At 54.5% G+C, this 18,160-nt stretch overlaps 1 protein-coding gene across 14 annotated transcripts in view; it reads left to right on the forward strand.

The window, feature by feature from the left end:
• ATP2B2 (ATPase plasma membrane Ca2+ transporting 2) overlaps window positions 1-18,160 on the forward strand; it is a 368,357-nt gene that overhangs the window by 211,195 nt on the left and 139,002 nt on the right. The gene's annotated exons all lie outside the window — the stretch shown is intronic.

Raw genomic sequence — 18,160 nt, forward strand, 5'->3', positions numbered from 1 at the left:
AAGTGGGTGGTGTGTCGGGGAGCGGCCCATGGACGGAGAGAAACAGGGCAGAGAGAGGAAGACGGAGAGGGTGGTTTCAAGCATGGGGCCAGGGAAGGCCTCCCTGAGAAGGTGGCGTCTGGGCAGACACCTGAGGGAGCTCTGTGGCTGTCTGGGGAGGCAGGAGTAGCCAGGGCAAAGGCCCTGAGGTGGGTGCATGCTCAGTGGATTCAGAGACAGCCAGGAAGCTGGTGGGATGGAGGGGAGTGAGCGAGGGGCAGTGGTTGGAGAGGTAATGGGTGGAGGAGGGGTACAGATCACGTAGGGCCTCATGGGCCATTCAGGGCCTTTAGGTTTTCCTCGGAGAGTGGCAGGGACCACAGGAAGGTTCTGAATACAAGAGGACTTGATTCATCTCTGACCGTGTGTTTAGAACAGGCTGGGGTAGAGTGGGGGGATGAGAGGCAGGGAGATCAGGGAGGAGGTCTTCGCAGTGAGCACGCTGCGAGAAGATGGTGGCTCAGCCCAGGGTAGAGACCGTGACAGTGATGAGACATGGTCACATTTGTGTCTTGAAGGTAGAGCAGATAGGATCTGCAGATCGATATTTAGTGCAATAGGTTTATTAAAGAGTTGAAGATCTAGGTTAACCCCAGCACTTAGCATGCTGTCTAGAACCTGGGACCCACTTAGTCAGTGTTGTGTGAAAGGATGGATGGGTGCGTGGATATCTGTGTGGAGGGATGGAGAGAGGGAGGAAAGAGTACAGGTAGGCGGGTGGATAGGTGGAAGGACAGAGGGATGGATGGATGGACAGTCAGGCAGATGGGTAGATGGGCAGCTAGAGGGGAAGGATGGATGCATGCCTGCATGTAAGCAGGGGGAGAGGAGAGGAGACAGGCCTCGAATGCCAGGCTAAGAAATCCAAACTTTCCCAGAGGCAGTGGGAGCCACTGCAGGTTCTTGAGCAGGGGCGTGATGGAACATGAGGACTGTTGGAGGCACTATTAGAAGGTGGCATTAAATGGACACTGGGCAGTGTCTGGCATCTTGTCCCAAGCTGGTAACCTCTGTGGACACTGATTTGTCAATCCTTTCTGTCTCCTGCTGTCCAATCCTCTGTCTTAATTCATTTATACTTACAAGTGTTCTCTGAGCATTTGCTCCATGAGGGCACTGGGGGCCTGGTGTGAATGAACTGGACACGATCTCTGCCCACAGGACACATTCTCACCCTGCACGGGGTGGGGAGGGAGTGTCTTAGAACCAGAGAGAGGATGCAGTTACTCTTGGGGCTCAGTGGCCCCCCAGCTTCATGCTGAGAAGGAAAGGGCTGCTCTCTGCCTTTTCCAGAGACCAAGACTTCTCCTGTAGCCTTAGTGGGGACCCTCCAGGAAGCCAGGCAAGACCTTAGCATCCTCCTTCCAGCTCAGAGTTTTCTTGTTTGAAAGTTACATTCTTTGGTTTAACCTGGATACTTACTTGGGGTTGGGAGGTTGTGTCTGACTGTTTGAGACCGCATGGACTGCAGCACACCGGGGGGGGTGTGTTGTGACTGAACGATACACGTGCACTTGCCTGGGAGGAAAGGCTATGCTGGGAATGAGTAAAAGGAAAGGAACCAGCATGCATTGAATGCCCATGGTGTTTCATGCTCATTACATGTTCATTCACTTAACAAGTATTTCTTGAACTTTTGCCCCATGCCAGGCACTGTTTTGAGGCAGTGGGAATACAGTGGTGAACAACACAGGGCAGGTCTCACTAATAAATAAGCAATTCCAGACAGTGGTGAGTGTTACCCCTGTAAGAAAATTAACAGGGCAGTTGAGGGGGCCACGTGGGTGGCTTGAGTGGGATGGTCGGGGAGACCTTCACTGAGGAGGTGACATTTGAGGTGATAAGTACCTGACCGTACCACCGTCTGGGGGAGGAGTAATCCCAATAAAGGAGCCGGCACATCCAAAGGCCCTGAGGCAGGAAAGAGCGAGGCAGGTTCAGAGATAGAGGCGTGTTCAGAGATTGAGGCCAGGTGGCTGCGGTAGAGTGTTTGGAGGGCGGAAGGTGGATGAGCCAGAAGAAGAAGTAAGGGACTGGATTGTAGGGGCTTTATAGGTCATGGAATGAAGTTTGGATTTGATCCTTGCCCTGTAAGCAAAGAGGAACTAAAGAGCCTCTTGATGATGGTAAAAGACGAGGGTGAAAAACCTGGCTTAAAACTCAACATTTGAAAAACTAAGATCATGGCACCTGGTCTCATCACTCCATGGCAAATAGGGAAACAGTGGAAACAGTGAGAGGCTTTATTTTCTTTGGGCTCCAAAATCACTGCAGATAGTGATTGCAGCCATGAAATTAAAAGATGCTTGCTCCTTGGAAGAAAAGCTATGATCAACCTAGACAGCATGTTAAAAAGCAGAGACATTACTTTGCTGACAAAGGTCCTCATAGTCAAAGCTATGGTTTTTCCAGTAGTCATGTATGGATGTGACAGCTGGACTATAAAGACAGCTGAGCACCAAGGAATTGATACGTTTGAACTGTGGGGCTGGAGAAGACTCTTGACAGTCCCTTGGGCAGCAAGGAGATCAAACCAGTCAGTCCCAAAGAAAATCAGTCCTAAATGTTCATTGGAAGGACTGATGCTGAAGCTACAATACTTTGGCCACGTGATGCAAAGAGCCAACTCATTGGAAAAGACCCTGATGCTGGGAAAGATTGAGGGCAGAAGAAAAGGGCAGCAGAGGATGAGATGGTTGGATGGCATCACTGACTCAATGGACATGAATCTGAGCAAACTCCAGGAGATGGTGAAGGACAGGGAAGCCTGGCGTGCTGCAGTCCACATGGAGTCACAAAGAGTCGGACACAACTTAGGGACTGAATGACAACTGAAGGGTCTTAAGCAGGGGTGAGACACACATACAGTCCCCTTTGGCTGCCGTATGGGAAGAGGTTCTCATTCGATTCAACCCTTGCAACAGTTCTGAGCGGTTATTGAGGAAATTCCCATTTCACAGATAGAGAAACTGAGATGCACAGCTAGTAAGTGACAGAGCAGGTTTCGAACCCACATCTGCATGACCAAGTCCCACACGTGATCAGTGGGCACCCACAGAAGGGCCCTGATGGGGAAATGGTGGGATGCAGGTGGGGTTGCAGAGTGCTGATGTGGGCCCTGCCCTGTGCATCTTTGCACCACCACCCCCATCTCATTCGCCACCTCTCAGCCCCATTTCCAGAGGCAGACGTTCTGCCAGAAGCTTCTGCAAAGGCCTTCCCCTGCCATTTGCACACAGCACCCTTGTAGACTGACCTCCCAACTCCCAGGCTCTGAGAGCTGATCCTGAGCTAAGGGACTGGCCCGGGGACCAGGAAAGCAAGCAGGCCAAGACAGGGGTCCACAGCCTGACCTTTGTGACCCTGTGGAGTGGGCAGTGGGGGTGGGCAAGCCTCTTCTCCCCAATCCCACTCCACCCTCATCCCTATCCACCCCTGGAGAAAATGTGGAGACAGGCAGAGTAAATTCAGTTTCTTTGCTGTCATTGCAAGGGCCTGCTTTAGACACGAGGAGATGAGCTGGAAGCAAAGGGGCTGGAGGCAGGAGGGGAGCCTGTTGAGGTTTCACCCAGCCAGGAGGCGGCTGTGCTAGGTATGCCCAACTCGCCCTGAGCTGCTGCCGGGGAAGGGGGCACAAAACCATCGCTTGCCTCCTCTCTTAAGCCCCCTGTCTCCCCACCGGTCCCCGCCTGCACCCTCATCAGCACATGGCTCAGGGTAAAGGCCCTGGCCGTGTCACCCACCAGCCGGGTGGCCTCGCCACTCTGAGCCTAGTTTCAGCAGCTGTGAAATGAGCTGGTAAGCCTTTCCAGGCAGGATTTTAGTGAGGGAGCTGCACAAAGCCCTAACCTCACAGCCTGGCATGGAAGTGGCTCCGTGGACTGCAGCCCGCCAGGCTCCTCTGTTCATGGGATTCTCCAGGCAAGAATATTGGACTGGGTTGCCATTCTCCTCCTCCAGGGGATCTTCCCGACCCAGGGATCGAACCTGCGTCTCCTGCATCTCCTGCATCGGCAGGCGGGTTCTTTACCGCTACCTCCACCTGGGAAGCCCCACACATACTAAGTGCTCAGTTTAAATAGCAGACAGTACTTCTATGATGGCAGGGATGACAGTGGCCAGCTGGCCTCCTAACACCTCCGTCCTCTCACCTCACCGCCCCACCACCCTGTCTTAACTGGGTCCTGACCCAGGCACTTTCACAGAGGGAGTCCACCCGGGTCAGGTCTGCCTAGGGTCCGCTCCAGGCCAGCCTCTGGGCCCAGCGCTGCTAGCTCATTCTCATTCCCACCCTTAGGATGACAGTGGAAGGGCCGGGGCCGCACCCCCACTTCATGGCTGAGGAAATAGACTCTGAGCTGTGAAGGTGTCTGCCTAGGAGGGCAGAAACCCAGGTCTGCTCAGGAAGTCGCCACTGTCCCTAACCTGCGGGGCTTCTTCCTAGGCTGTTGGCGGAAGCCGTGGCCCCCAATGGGCCTTGACGTGTAAGGGGTTTCCTGAGTTGGGAGGAGAGGTTGCAGGCAGGGGGAGGGAGAGGTGATCCTCCGGGCCACTGCCCCCTCTTCTACCGCACAGAGCAGGGAGCTGGGGGCCTGAAGGCCTCTGAGGACAGGCTGCGGGCCTGGTCAGCCCAGCAGGGGTGTGAGGGCAGAGCGGGGAGTGGGGCACCTGGGGACGGCGGGCAGGGACCACCAAGGCAGCAGCGGGTGGCGGCTGCAGTGGGTGGGTGTAGAGCTCAGAATGCCCACCGAGACCCCCAGGGGTGGATGTGGGCGGGGGGTGTCCCCAGGTTCCTCACCTTTGTCCAGACCCCCCTGTCTGTCCCATCCTTTCACAGAAGGCAGCTGGGCGAACCACGTGCCCGTGGGAGAGGCAGAGAGTAGCTGGGTGGTGAGGAGGCTGCCATCTCACCCACGAGCTCCCACCCTCCAGGACCTGTGGGTTCTTTTTCTCCCTCTGGGCCCTTTAGATTGCTCAAGAGTTCCCATGGGTTCAGTCTCTCTGCTCCCTTCCTGGCCTCAGAACTCAGGAGACCCAGTGTCGGAGCCAGCCACACATCACCACGTGTTTCAGACCTTAAAGAGCTGCCCACCCGCTGCCCACTTTCCCAGGGGAGGAACTGGGCTCCAAGAGGTCCAGTCACTGCTCGAGATCACACAGAACGTGGGTGGACGGGGAGACGGACTCCAGGCTTGGGACTGGCTCCCGGGGGAGTGACAGCTTTGTTCTTCCACACACCCCTCCAAGAGAGGAAAAGCTCCCCATTTTTCCTTGAGTCCTGGGCCTCCAATGCCCAGCTCCACACCAGGGGGCCGATGCCCACACGCTGGCCCGGGGCCCTACCCGTGGGCGGCTCCAGCATCTGCCAGGACTGCAGCGGGCCCAGTCCAGCCATTTGGGTTTGGAAGTTTTTTCAGGAGAGGTGTTTGGAGAGTGGCCAGCAGGTCTTTTCCACCGCCGTGGAAATTTCCAACGATGGAATTATGAGAACCTCCCATGGCCCTTCTCCCGCCCCACTTTGTTATGAAAAAACAACTCCTTGGCGGCCAGGCAGGGGGAGAGCAGATTAGATCCCAGGAAGAACTCCCCAGCGAGAGACTCCCAAGTCTCCCAAGACTCCCACTGGGAGGACCCAGGAGATCGTGGTTCGAAGTCCGGGCAGCCTCTCTGGAAGGGGTTTCCAGCTGTTCTGGGCCGGGAGCCAGGACAGCCGCTGCAGCTCAGGGCATCCTTCTGCGCCGCACTGGGATTGGTGTCAACATCACCGTCAGTCAGTGAGTGCTGGTTGGTGGTGAGACAGGCGCATAGGTGGGTGGGTAGGGCGGAAGGAAAGGAGGGAGACGAGCAATCCGGTAGAATGGGCTTCACCAGGAAACACCCGGACCACGGCACCTTGGTCAGTCCCTTCACTCCTGTGCTGTCCGACTTCCAAACCATGGACACGACTGTACCTACCACTCCTGGAGAACTGGATCATACCAGCCCACTCCAGTGCTCTTGCCTGGGGGAGTCCACGGAACAGAGGAGTCTGGCGGGCTACATTCCATGGGGTCTCAAAGAGTCACACACAACTGAACGACTAAATAGCAGACATACCTACCGCGCAAAGTTGCAATGATAACTAGCGTGTGGGAAATGCCTGGCTCTGTGAACAGCAGAGCCTCAGATCATCTCCATCATAGAACAGATAGATAGTGAGCTTGTGAGACAGCCCTGACTCTGTCTCTCTGAGCTGTGTCGCCTGGGGCCGGTGGCTTCGCCCCTCTGGGCCTCCGTTTCTTCATCCACGAAATGGAGATGAGGAAGAGCACGTGTTACCAGGGTTGCCTGTGGGGATCAGATGAGAGTTACGTTGGCCTGGGGAAAGCATTGCCCCACCCCTCAGTGTTGTTCCCCTGATTCTGATGGCAAGCTGGGGGGCAGGGAGGGCAGCGAGTCTGCGATGGCAGAGGGGCCTTTCTATTGACTGTGGTGGGAAGGATGCTTCAGGCCCCAGTGGGTGGGCAGAAGACAGGCTTTCTCCAGCTCAGTCACAGAGCTGAGAACCACCTGCAAAGGCAGCTGTGATTGACAGGAAGACCCAGAGCTGGGCGGCTCTGGACCGGAAGTGCCTGGGGACACACAGGTCAGGGCAGCGGTCACCACACGCTGGGGTTCTGGTCTCAGCGCAGCTCAACTCCAGCCCCTGCATTGCACCCGTCTCCTTCCTCTCACCACCAGCCTGGCGGAGAGCAGGTTGCCCTTGGGTCAGTTCTGACCCCCCTGGGTAGGGTGAGGTGAGGGGTGGAGCTGCTCTGGGCCCAGACACGGCTGCTGGGGCAACAGGAGCTGAGGGTCAGCTGGCATCAGCAGAGCAGGCTGTGACTGGGGGCTGTGCACAGCAGTACAGTGAAGGGCTTGACTTCCAGGCGGATTCTGGTCCTGCTTCCCCAGCTGTGTGGCCTCAGGCTCCTTGTCCATAAAATGGGGATAATAAAGCCCACCTCCCAGGCTGGTCATGAGGATGAAACGAAACAGTGCCCATGAATACAGCGTGGCACCGCCTGGCCCAGGGCTGGCACTCATTTACCCACTCAACTGTGTCCTGATTATCTACTGTGTGCCAGCCCTGGTCTGAGAAGTGGGGTTTTATAGGAAACCAGCTGAGCAGTTGAGGATGATCAAATTGTCCAGGACATTCTGAGCTTAGAAATAGAAGTCCTGCATCTGAGAAACCAATGCCCCCCTCCCCCATTCTCAAACTAAGCAGGACAGTGGAACATCCTAACACAGTCCCCACCCGAGTGGGGTTTAAAGCTTAGTGGAGGGAGACGGACAGTAAGTAAACACATCATGTTCATGGTGGTTGAAACAGTTGTTTTTTTAAATAACCCAGAGTAAGAGAGTAGGGGGCGATGATCAGTGTAGGGGGTGTTGATGGGGTGGGCAGGGCAGGCCTCTCTAAGGAGGTGACATTTGAGCAGGGACGTGGGGGGTGAGACGTGTGGATGAACAGGGAACTACATGGGGAAAAGCTCTGAGGTGGGAGAGTGCTGGCATGGCAGAGGAACAAAAAAGGAGATGGGGGGTGGGGTGAGAAAGGGCTGGCCAGTCGAATTAATTGGGGCTCCTTTCAGAAGCAAGTAGTGTAAATGTCAGCTCAAGTTAACTTAAGAAGAAAAAAAAAGACATGTTGACTTCAGGTATGGCTGTATCCTGGTGCTCAAACGACTTTTCTCATTCGTTATCTCTGCTTTGCATCTGTGTTATTGTCATTCTCAAGAAGGTCGCAGCAGCCCCAGCTAGATGACCTATGTGTCTGTAACTGCAAAAAAAAAAAGATACTCTGCTGTAAGGTCCAGCATGGCAGATGGGAGCAGGCTGGGCAGAGATCATGAGAGAGAAATATGTGGGAGGGGAAGGGAGCCATCTGCAGACAGAGCACCTGGGTCCAGCCTTGTAGAGTCTGGACTTTGGACTTCATTCCGACTGTACTGGGAGCCATAGAAGGTTTTAAACAGGGAAGTGACCTGATCCAGTTTATGTTTTAGGAATTGTCAGTCTTGTTGTGGTGTGGTGACGGAATTGTCGGAGCAAGCGATTAGCAGGGAAATCGATGAGGAGGCTAGCATGCTCATCCAGGTGGGCCTTCGTGATGGATGTGGAGGTAGAGGGAAGGAGATGGACCGGGAGTTGGGGAGGGGAACACTTGGAAGAAAGCCTGGACAAGCCCAGGGTAGAGATGGGAGTAGGGTCCCTGGGAGAGACTTGCAAGGGTCTCAGGCCTGAAAGGACTGGGGTATGGGAGGGAGCTCTGTGTCAGGGACAGGACGGCAGGCAGCCCCTAGAGGTAGGGCCCTGTTCCCCCAGATGGCATGAGCCCCCTGAGCAGGAGGAGGCCTTCTGGACTCCTCTCCCAGTTAGGGGCCCCCACTGAGCCTGGAGCCCGGAGCCCCCTTCCTCAGCTTGAGGAAAGGAGAGTTGAGGGGCCAGGCAGCCCACCCAGCAGACAGCAGGAGGCCCAGAATTGAGGAAGCCCCTAATTCAGCCGTGGCCCTTCATTGCGCCTTCTTTCACTGCTGGATCCATGGCAGGACGTGTCCCCTGTGAGCAACATCAGGGTCCTAGGTAGGCCCCAGAGCTTCTCAGGACCTGGCCTGGCCTGGCGTCTTCTTGGTGCCTAAGGGCAGTTCAGGGGGTCTGCCCTGCCTACCAGGGAGACTTACTCAAGTCCCATGCAAGAGGAGAGTTGCCCAGCATCTAGGCTTGTAGTGGGCAGTGGGCCCAGTGTGGGCCCACCCACCTCTGACTCACCAGGCTAGAGTGAGTCTCATGCCATTTCCAAAGTTTCAATACTAACAAAAAAACAAATGTTCAAGCAGATGAGTCATGAGCATTTTTCTAAGGTTTCTGCTCTTACTGGGCTTCAGGTATGGCTAGATCAAAGTGTATCTGAGTTAAGCCTCCCAGGCATATACCTGGGGGTAATTTCCAAAGACTGCATGCTTCAAAAGGGGCTTCGGTCTCCATGTATCATTCTAGGGATGTGTCCATGCCCAAATCTGGCAACTAATGAAATGAAGAGACTAAGGCACAGAGAACCTAGGAGAATGGCTGGGTCTGGGAGCATGGCTGTGCTCAAGTTCATCTATGGAGCACTTGTTTGGAGCTCAGCAATTTCACATACGTCATCTCTTCTAATATGACAGTCTTAGAAGGCGATGTTGTAATCCCCACTCTATGGATGAGGAAACTGAGGCTGAGAAAGGACCTGCATGTGTTTGTCATGCATAATAAGTTCAAAGTGAGTGCTCCCCCCTGCCCTCCAGAAATGATGAGTATCATAGCTTCCCATCTTAGAAAGAATCTTACAAAGCAACGCAATCAATCTTTTCACTCCAAGCATCCACCCTCCCTCCCTCCCTCCCTTCCTTCTTTCTTTCCTTTATTCCTAAATGATTCACAGATGATCTACTACGTACTCACAGTGTGCAGGCCTTAGGAATGTGTAACAGTGATTAAAAAACAAACACGGGACCTGCTCTCAGTGGTCTAGTGTCGAACATTAATCCAACAGTCACACAAATACGTATAAAACACAACCGGAGTACGTGGTAGGTGAGTCCGGGAAGGGCCCCACGAGGAGGTGGGATTGAGCAGAGTGTAGGAGAATGAGTAGGAGTTTGCCGGGCACTCCTGGGGTGGGAACAGCATTAGCATTCAGGCAAGGGAACAGAACAGACAAAGGCCTCGTGGGGAGAGTTAGCGGCGTGGCCGCAGCAGAGACAGTGAGAGAATGGGGTGTTGGGTGGGGCTGGTGGAGCTGGGGTGGGCCACCTGGGGCTTTGAAGATCACAGTGAGGACTTCTGTCTTTATCCTAAGAACAAGATGAGGAGGATGTGGTATAAACAGAATTGCTTTTCCAAGTGGAAGGAGAGAGGCCAGTCAAGAGGCTCCTGCAGTCACCCAAATAAGAGATGAGAAAGACTTAGTGCAGGGGCTGTGGAGACGCAGTGCGGTGATGGCTTCAGGGAAATGTGCATGCTAAGTTGCTTCAGTTGTGTCCGACTCTTTGCGACCCCATGGACTGTAGACCCACCAGGCTCCTCTGTCCAAGGGATTCTCCAGGCAAGAATACTAGAAGGGCAAAACTGACAGGACTTGGATGATAGAGAGGAAAGTGACAGGGTGACTCTTGCGTTCTGAGCTGCCCACCTGGAGAGAAGATGAGGCCTTTCCTGGGGACAGTGAATCCTGGGGAGAATGAGATGGGGGTGGAGAAGTTTAAGGCTTGGATTTCCGATAGGAACTCCTATCTCACGTCAAGCACACACGGAACTGAGGGAGAAGAAAGCAGAGTGGTGGGGGAGGTTTTTGGCAACTATTTCTTAGTTCCAAAGCAAAAAGATAAGCAACAAAAGGAAAAACTGGTTAAATTGGACTTCACCAAACTCACAAAGTTTTATGCAGCAAAGGATACTATCAACAGAGTGAAAAGATGATCCATGAATAAGAGGAGATACCTGCAAATGGTACCTGTGATAGGGATTTATATTAAGAACTCCTGCAACTCAACCAAAAAAAAAAAAAGCCAAACAACCCAATTAAAAATGGGCAAAGGACTTGAATAGACATTTCTCCAAAGAAGATATACAAATGGCCAATAAGCACATGAAAAGATGCTCAACATCACTAATCATTAGGGAAATGCAAATCAAAACCACCGTGAGATTTCACTTCGCACCCATTAGGATGGCTCTTAAAATAAAACAGAAAATTGGCAAGGATGTAGAGAAATTGGGACGCTCGTGCACTGTTAATGGAAATGCAAAGTTGTATAACTGCTATAAGCAATTGTATGGTGGTTCCTCAAAAAATTAAACATAGAGTAACCATACAATCCAGCAGTTCTGCTCCTGGATATATACCCAAAAGAACTGAAAACTTATATTTTCACATCCATGTCTATAGCAGCATTATTCACAATGGCCAAAAGGGGGAAGCTGCCCAAATTTCCACCAACAGAAGAAAGGATAAACAAAATATTGTTTATACATATGATGGAATATTTTTCAGCTTTAAAAAGGAAGGAAAGTCTGACACATGCTGGAACATGGATGAACCTTGAAGACATCATGCCAAGTGGAATACAACACGAAAGGACGAATACTGTGTGATTCCACATACATGAGGTCCCTAGCATAGTCAAAATCATATACAGAAAGTTGAATGGTGGGGTGGGGGGCTGGTGGGGAGGAGGGGATGGGGGGACAGTGTTTGAGGGGACAGAGTTGCAGTTGGGGAAGATGAAAAAGTTCCAGAGACGGATGGTACAACAGTGTGAATGTACTTAATGCTACTGACCTATACACTTCAAAATGGTTAAAATGGAAAATTTTGTGTTACGTAGATTTAACTGCAATAGGAGAAGTAGATGAGAAACGTTGAGACGGCACATAGATCTGAAGGTAAAAGCTGCAACTCTAAAACCTCTAGAAGAAGGCACAGGAGAACATCTTCACCTTGGAGTAAGAAATGATTTTCAGAAAAGACACAGGAAAGTGTTTATCGTAAGGGAAGAAACTGACAGGTTGGACTTGAGATGGGTTGAGTGTGAGGTGTGGGGACGTCGGGGTAGCGGGACCAGGTACGAAGCTGGTTGTTGTTCTTAATGGGACCTGGGCGGGAGGAACCACACGTGAGACCCCTGCAGTCAGCTGATACTTCCAGCTACAGTCTGCCCTTGGGGGCCCCAGTGGGGTCACCCACTTTATGACCCGCCAGTCTAGAATAAGTGTCTTTGGGTCACTTCTGGAATGGGTCTAGCTGTGGATGTCCAAGCAGATGAACCCCTGAGTATTTTCTCAAGGTATCTTCTCTGAGTGCCGTCTCACTGGGCTGTGGCTTATACCATCCGTCTGCTTCTCTGGCCAGATTTGGGGTGCATCTGTGACAAGAGCTGTCTGCACTGCACTGCCGCCTTCACGCCCATCCCCGAGGCTAATGGAGGAGTCAGATGAAACCTCATTTCCTCTGATCCTAGAGGTTGATCAATTAGGGTGACAGGAACTCACTGATCTGGAAGAATTAGCTTTGCATCTTACTTGGGTAAGACCAGTATCTGAGCTCTTTCTGCTCAATCCACACTGGCGTGATTCTCAAGTAGCCTTGCCTTGCTGAAGGCCTCCAAACCTGGGGCCCCAGCCTCAAACCTTGCTCTCTCTAACCATGCCCAGGCCCCTGGATTTCCTGGCTCTGCCATCTTGTTACTCTTCCTACATGACATTCATTGGCAAAGCAGGCAGTTGGCTTGGTCCCACCACATAGTGATTCCAGCTGGGTCTTTGTGGGACAGAAGGGTCAGGGACTGCTTTGAGAAGTTGATGAAAGCCACAGGCTTCCTCTTCAGGAAAAAAAAAGTAAATCTACACAGACCTTTACAAAGGACCTTTACATGGACCTCAGCTAAAGGCAGCCTGATTGGGGCTCCCTGCAAGGGTGCCAAGGCTACCCAAATGCTTTTATGCTTTGCCCTCTGGTTCTCTTCAGGGGGAGACATAATTTATGCAGTTTTGCAGATGGAGAAACTGAGATTCAGAGGAGTAACCCTAACTGCTTGCCTGGCCCTAGAAGGAGTAACCGGGCTTGTGAGCTGGGAATTCCCAAACTATTTCTCCTCCTGTATGGTTAAGAGTTCCTACCCCACCCTCTCACCCCCAGTTTCTCTGAGCAAGAGGGAGGGGTACAAAGTAGTTGGTGGTGGGCGGCTTGATCCCCACCCAGAGGGTGGAGCTTTTGCCTGAATCACCTTTGAGTCCCCAGCATCCAACTCGCGGCCCCAGAATCTACCAACTGAATGACAAGTAAGAGAATACATGGGGCATTGTAGAGGGAGGGGCCTTTGGCCCTGGGGACAGAGATGCTCCTAGTCATCAGTGCTGTCCATCCTAGCTCTGTGGTCTGGGCCTCTCTCAGCCTCAGTTTCCCTGTCTGTAAAATGGGAGCATCGACACTCCTCTGACAGCTGTTGGGAAGATGAAGGAGACAGTTGTGGGACAGGGACTCTGCTTGATGTGTCACAGATGTTGTCACATGTCACCTCCCCCAAAGCCTGGGCACATACATGGAAATATCCCCATCTTGCAGATGAAGAAACTGAGGCTGAGAGCAAGACAACGATGTGCCCAAGGCCATGTAGAAGTAGCTGATCTCAAATCAGAGTCCAGGTGTGTGCCCTTGAACAAACGCATGGTGCCTGACACCTCCTAGGTGGTCATTAAATGGCCAAGCTGCCTCCCCCCGACCCTAGCCCACCAGCTAGAGGGGCCTTCTGCAGGGGTCTGTGGGTGGTAACATCAGACACAAGACAGAATAACAGTGGCCTTGTAGCATGCAGGGGGCTTCCCTGGTGGCTCAGCGGTAACAAATTCACCTGCAGGAGATTCAGGAGACTCAGGTTCAATCCCTGGATCGGGAAGATCCCCTGGAGGAGGGCATGGCAACTCCAGAATACCACTCCGGTATTTTTGCTGGAGAATCCCACAGCCAGAGGAGCTTGGCAGCTACAGTCCACAGGGTCGCAAAGCATCAGACTTTACGCAGCAGCCCGGGAGTGTGCAGAAGCTTTGTCGTGACCCCTCCAGACCACGCCCCGCCCCCAAGCCCTCTCTGATTTCCTGCACAGTCGAGTCTCTAGTGATGAGCTGGGGCAGCAGTGAGGACAGTGAACTTGATTGCACCTCGTTCCGATTTTGTCTTTTCACTCTTTCCCTCTGCTGCCGCGACGGCAGGTGGGAGGCCCGGCGAGTGCCCCAGCGGCCGCCCCTCATTCTCACGCCCACTCACCTCCTCCCCGTGTGCAGCTTCCTTCCTGTGAGTCTGTTCAGAGCCGCAGCCCAGGCTCAGGGTGGAAAGGATGGGACGAAGTCCACATCCTCAGCCCCCCCCCCCACCCCCCGCAATCTCCACCGCCGCAGCTCACATGCACTCCTCCGGCTCATGGGTGACGCGAGGATGGGTGTTTAGTGCAGGGTGGCTCTCTATGAGCCTCGGGCATGGGCCCGAGGCCCCTGAGACGAAAGATGGACCAGCCCCCGCCCCCTCCCCCAAGGGGCTCCCAGAAAGACAGTGATAATGTAGCGTGTCCAGAAGGCCATAGAAGCACAGAGGCGGGGTGGCAAAGAAGTCTGCCCGGGAGGTTAGAGAATGCTTTAGAAGAGCAAGAGTTAGAATTAGCCTTTGCCCAAAGGAGGACACTTAGGCGGGGGAGCTGCCCCGGCAAAAGCCTGGAGGTGTGAAACTTCGCAAGGTGCTTCTTACGATTGGGAGGAAGGATCTGAGTGAGGGGCTGAAGGACATGAGACTGGAGAAGTTGGCAGGACCTGTGTGTGTCATGCTACAGGTGACAAACATTGTCCTGAGGGCAGTAGGAACCCGCTGACGGCTTTGAGCAGGGGGTCACTCGACGGGTCAGCCAGCGGGCTGCGTGGCTCTGTCCTCCTCCCTTGGTGATCTCATCCAGCCCCGTGGCTTTAAATACCATCTTTAAGCTGCTGATGCCCATATTTCTATCTTCAGCCCGCATCTCTCTTCTTCACTCCCAACTCATCATCCAACTGGCCACTTGGCACCTCTACTTGGACGTCTCACAAGCATCTCAAAGTTAACAAGTCCAAAAAGAATTCTTGATCATGCCCACTCACCTCCCCCCCCCCAAAAAAAAAAACCTCGCTCCTTCCCCAGCTTCCCATCCCAGTAAATGGCACCGTCACCCAGCCTCCTGCCGCAGGCAGAGCCCTTATCGGCCAGGCTCCTCCGCCTCCGTCTCCCCGGCTCAGCCTCTGGGTTCTGCTTCCTATCTGCCACCTGCCCACGTGTCCTCAGCACCTCTGCCGCCCCTGCAGCCGGTGCCCCATCCCCGCCCGCCTGGATGACGCAGTAGCTGCTCTTTCTTCCTGCTCTCACCCTGCCGTTGTCTCCTCCAAAGGATGATGGGTTTTTAAAAAAGCAAAGGCTTGTGCTAACCTGCCACCTAAAAGTCTTCAGAAGTGTCCCTCTGCACCTGGAATAAAATCCAGCCTCTTCACCATCACTGTGAAGCTTCACACAGTCTGGCCCCTGCCCTTTTCTGAACTCACCTCACTCACAAGTCTCAGCCATGCGTTGGGTTATTAAAAGCGTGTCCCACCCCACTTCTTGCCTCAGGGTCTTTGCCTCCACAGTTCCCTCTGCCTGGCACCCACTGGCCCCAGCTCTTTGCCTTGTCTACTTGGCAAAATAAGTTTCCCCGGCAGTTGGTCGTAATGCCCTCATCGCTTCATAGTGCTTTTCACAACCTGTCTTTTCCTACAGAAGCAAGTTATGATGTGCCTGGCACACAGTAGGTGCACATTAAATAAGTCTTGAGTTAGTAAATCAGAAAAGGCCAGAGCAGAAGCGGGCCTCGAAGCAGGAGGTCAGGGGAGAGAGAACCCGAAAGGACGGTTGAAGGACAAATAGGGGAAAGGCACTAGCGCCCAGAGGGATGTTTAGATCCTGAGAGGCGCTGGGGAGCCGTGGACAGGTCCAGAGCCAAGTCCTGGGAGTGATCCCTGGAGCAGGGAGGCTGTGTGCCAGGTGGCCACGTGACTGGCTTCTGAAATCAGACTGCCTGGGCTCAGACCTTCGTTCCACAACTTCCAGACATGAAACCGCAGCAAACCCCTCAGCCTCTGTGCCTCAGTTTCTTCCTCTATAAACCAGGGCCTCTTCCTGAAGCCTCCGCAGCCTGGAGGCTCCATGGGAGGGTGTGTGTGCTCAGTAGACATGGAGCTTACAGTCTGATGGGGGAGACTGGCAGATGCACCCCGACCGTGGGTCCCCAGGACGAGCACTGGACCGGATGGGCCAGCCACGGCCTGTGCAAGCAGAGAATTTAATCTGGGAGGTCAGGGAAGGCCTCCCGGCAGAAGTGACATTGGATTTGGGGGAGACAGTTTCCTTGAGAGAATATTTTTGAGTCAGCAGCCACTGGCCCGTGAACAAGGGAGGAGGAGGTGGGTTCTGGCTCCTCAGCTCCCAAAATAACCCGGATCCGAGGGCGGACAGCCCGGCAAGCCCCGGGAGCCGCTACCATGCCTCTCCTGGCTGGGTTCCGGCGACCTTGGAGCACTCCTTGCCCGGCCCTGTGCCCCCAGGTGGCCAGGAGGCTGGAGGGAGGGATGCCCATGCCAGAGACGGGGGCACCAGGCCGAGGGGGCTGGGCCCTCTCTCCTCGATACAGGACACGGAGCTGCCCCATGAGAGCAGTCGTGTTTGCGGTTCGGCTTCTGGACCAGCCGCTCAGCCACCAGGGCGGAGAGGACACACGCCCATTCCTCCCTCTCCTTCCTCGCTGTGTCACCCGTCGTCCCAGTTTCTCTGTGTCTCTGCGTCAGTCCTTTTGGCTCCGGGTCCGTCTGTCCGTGTCCCTCCCTCCCTCTCCCTCTCTCCCTCTCTTCCTTCCTCCTTCTGGCCACCTCCGGGCCCCTCCTTCCTCTCTCTCACTCCCTCTGCTTTGCTCCATCTCACTTTATCTGCTCCGAAGTCCACCTCTGTTGCTCTGCCCTCCCCCACCTCCCCTCCTCCCCCGGCCCCTCCCACCCCAGCCTCTCAAGTTCCTCTCTGCCTTACAGCTCTCTGTTTCTCCCGTTTCTTCCCCCTCCACCCCATCCCCTCCTCCCCTTCCAGTGGGAGGCGTCCAGGAACACGCACACGCACACATGCACACGCGCACACACACACTTGCACACATACTCTTGAGCCCAGCACTCTCCCGCGGTCTCCCACGCTGACCAAGCCTGGTGCAGCGCATAGAGATGGGGCAGGGCTGGCCAGAGGGCTGGGTGTCGAGGCTCACAGGGGCAGTAGGGGAGGGGTCCCAGCCTCCCCCAGCCCCCTCAGCCCTGCACTCAGAGCTGGGGGCCGGGGGTGGGGTGGTGGGACAGAAGTTCCTGATCTGTTTCCTCCCTCTGTGCATCTGTGGGCTTCCCGGCCCTCCGTCGGCGGGTCAAGTCATTGGGCCCATTCAGCAGAATTATAAATAGCAGCATGTGCCCAGACTGGCCCACAGAGCAGCCCCGGTTGCCACAGGGCCCCCCGGGACCCCGTCCTCCGCCCTCCAGCCATCCCTCTGAGGCCAGGCCTGCCCCTCCCGTGCGATGCCAGCGGGTCCCCAGGTCAGTATCCCATGTGCTGTCGCCATGGCAACCCGTCTGTCTCCATCCAGCCCGGGCTCAGGTTGCTGGAGGTGGGGGGTGTGCGCCACCGAAAAAAGAATCGAAGGCCACAGCTCAGTGCTGGGGCTTGCTGGCTCTCTTGGGGGCTGGGAAATGGGGCCCTCTCCCCCAGAAATCTCACGCTGCTGGGGAGGGGTGGGACAGAGATGGCTGGGGCTGGGAGACCTGGCAGCGGGGTGCTGCCAGTGAACTGGGCAAAGTGGGTCAGCCGGGGCCTTAAAGCCAGAGAGATGTGGGTTCAAATCCTGCATGTTCACCTACTACTTAGGTCACCTGGGGACCATCACTTCACCCTCTGTGTTCAGCATCCTCAGAGTTGGCTCAGGAGGAGTATTACGCCTCTCTCTCCGGGGTCTGCTGAAGAGATCAGAGACCAGCTGGAGGCAGGCCCCTCAGTCCTTCCTCATCCTCTCCTTAGTCCTCCTGAGCACCAGTGGGAGCAAAGCCTGCCGACTTCAGAGTCACTCTGACCGGCCTCTGTCACTCACCAGCTTGATGGTTTCCAGTAGGCTGCACAGCCTCTCTGAGCCTTGTTTCCTCCATCTGCAAAATGGGCAGGAAAACAAGCATCTGCCCCTCCCTGTTGTGTTGAGGTCGAGCTGGGCTGCGGTGGGGGAAGTCACTGGCACGGTGCCAGGCCCACAGCCCGCGCCCCACATACGGCAGCTGCATTTGCCGTCACTTTCTGAATTGTTACTTGTCTTCCAGCCTTTCTCAGTGAGATGATCCTACCTTCTTCACTAACTCACTGGTAACTTCAGGCAATTCTCTTTCCCTCCCAGGGCTCCGTCTCTCCATCCACAGAATGGCCACAGGACCACCCCGTCCCTGCCCAGGTCTGAGATTTGTGTATTTCAAGTGGCCCCACTGGGCTGGGCCATATCTA

Source organism: Odocoileus virginianus, unplaced genomic scaffold, assembly GCF_023699985.2.
Source record: "Odocoileus virginianus isolate 20LAN1187 ecotype Illinois unplaced genomic scaffold, Ovbor_1.2 Unplaced_Contig_2, whole genome shotgun sequence".
Taxonomy (NCBI): domain Eukaryota; kingdom Metazoa; phylum Chordata; class Mammalia; order Artiodactyla; family Cervidae; genus Odocoileus; species Odocoileus virginianus.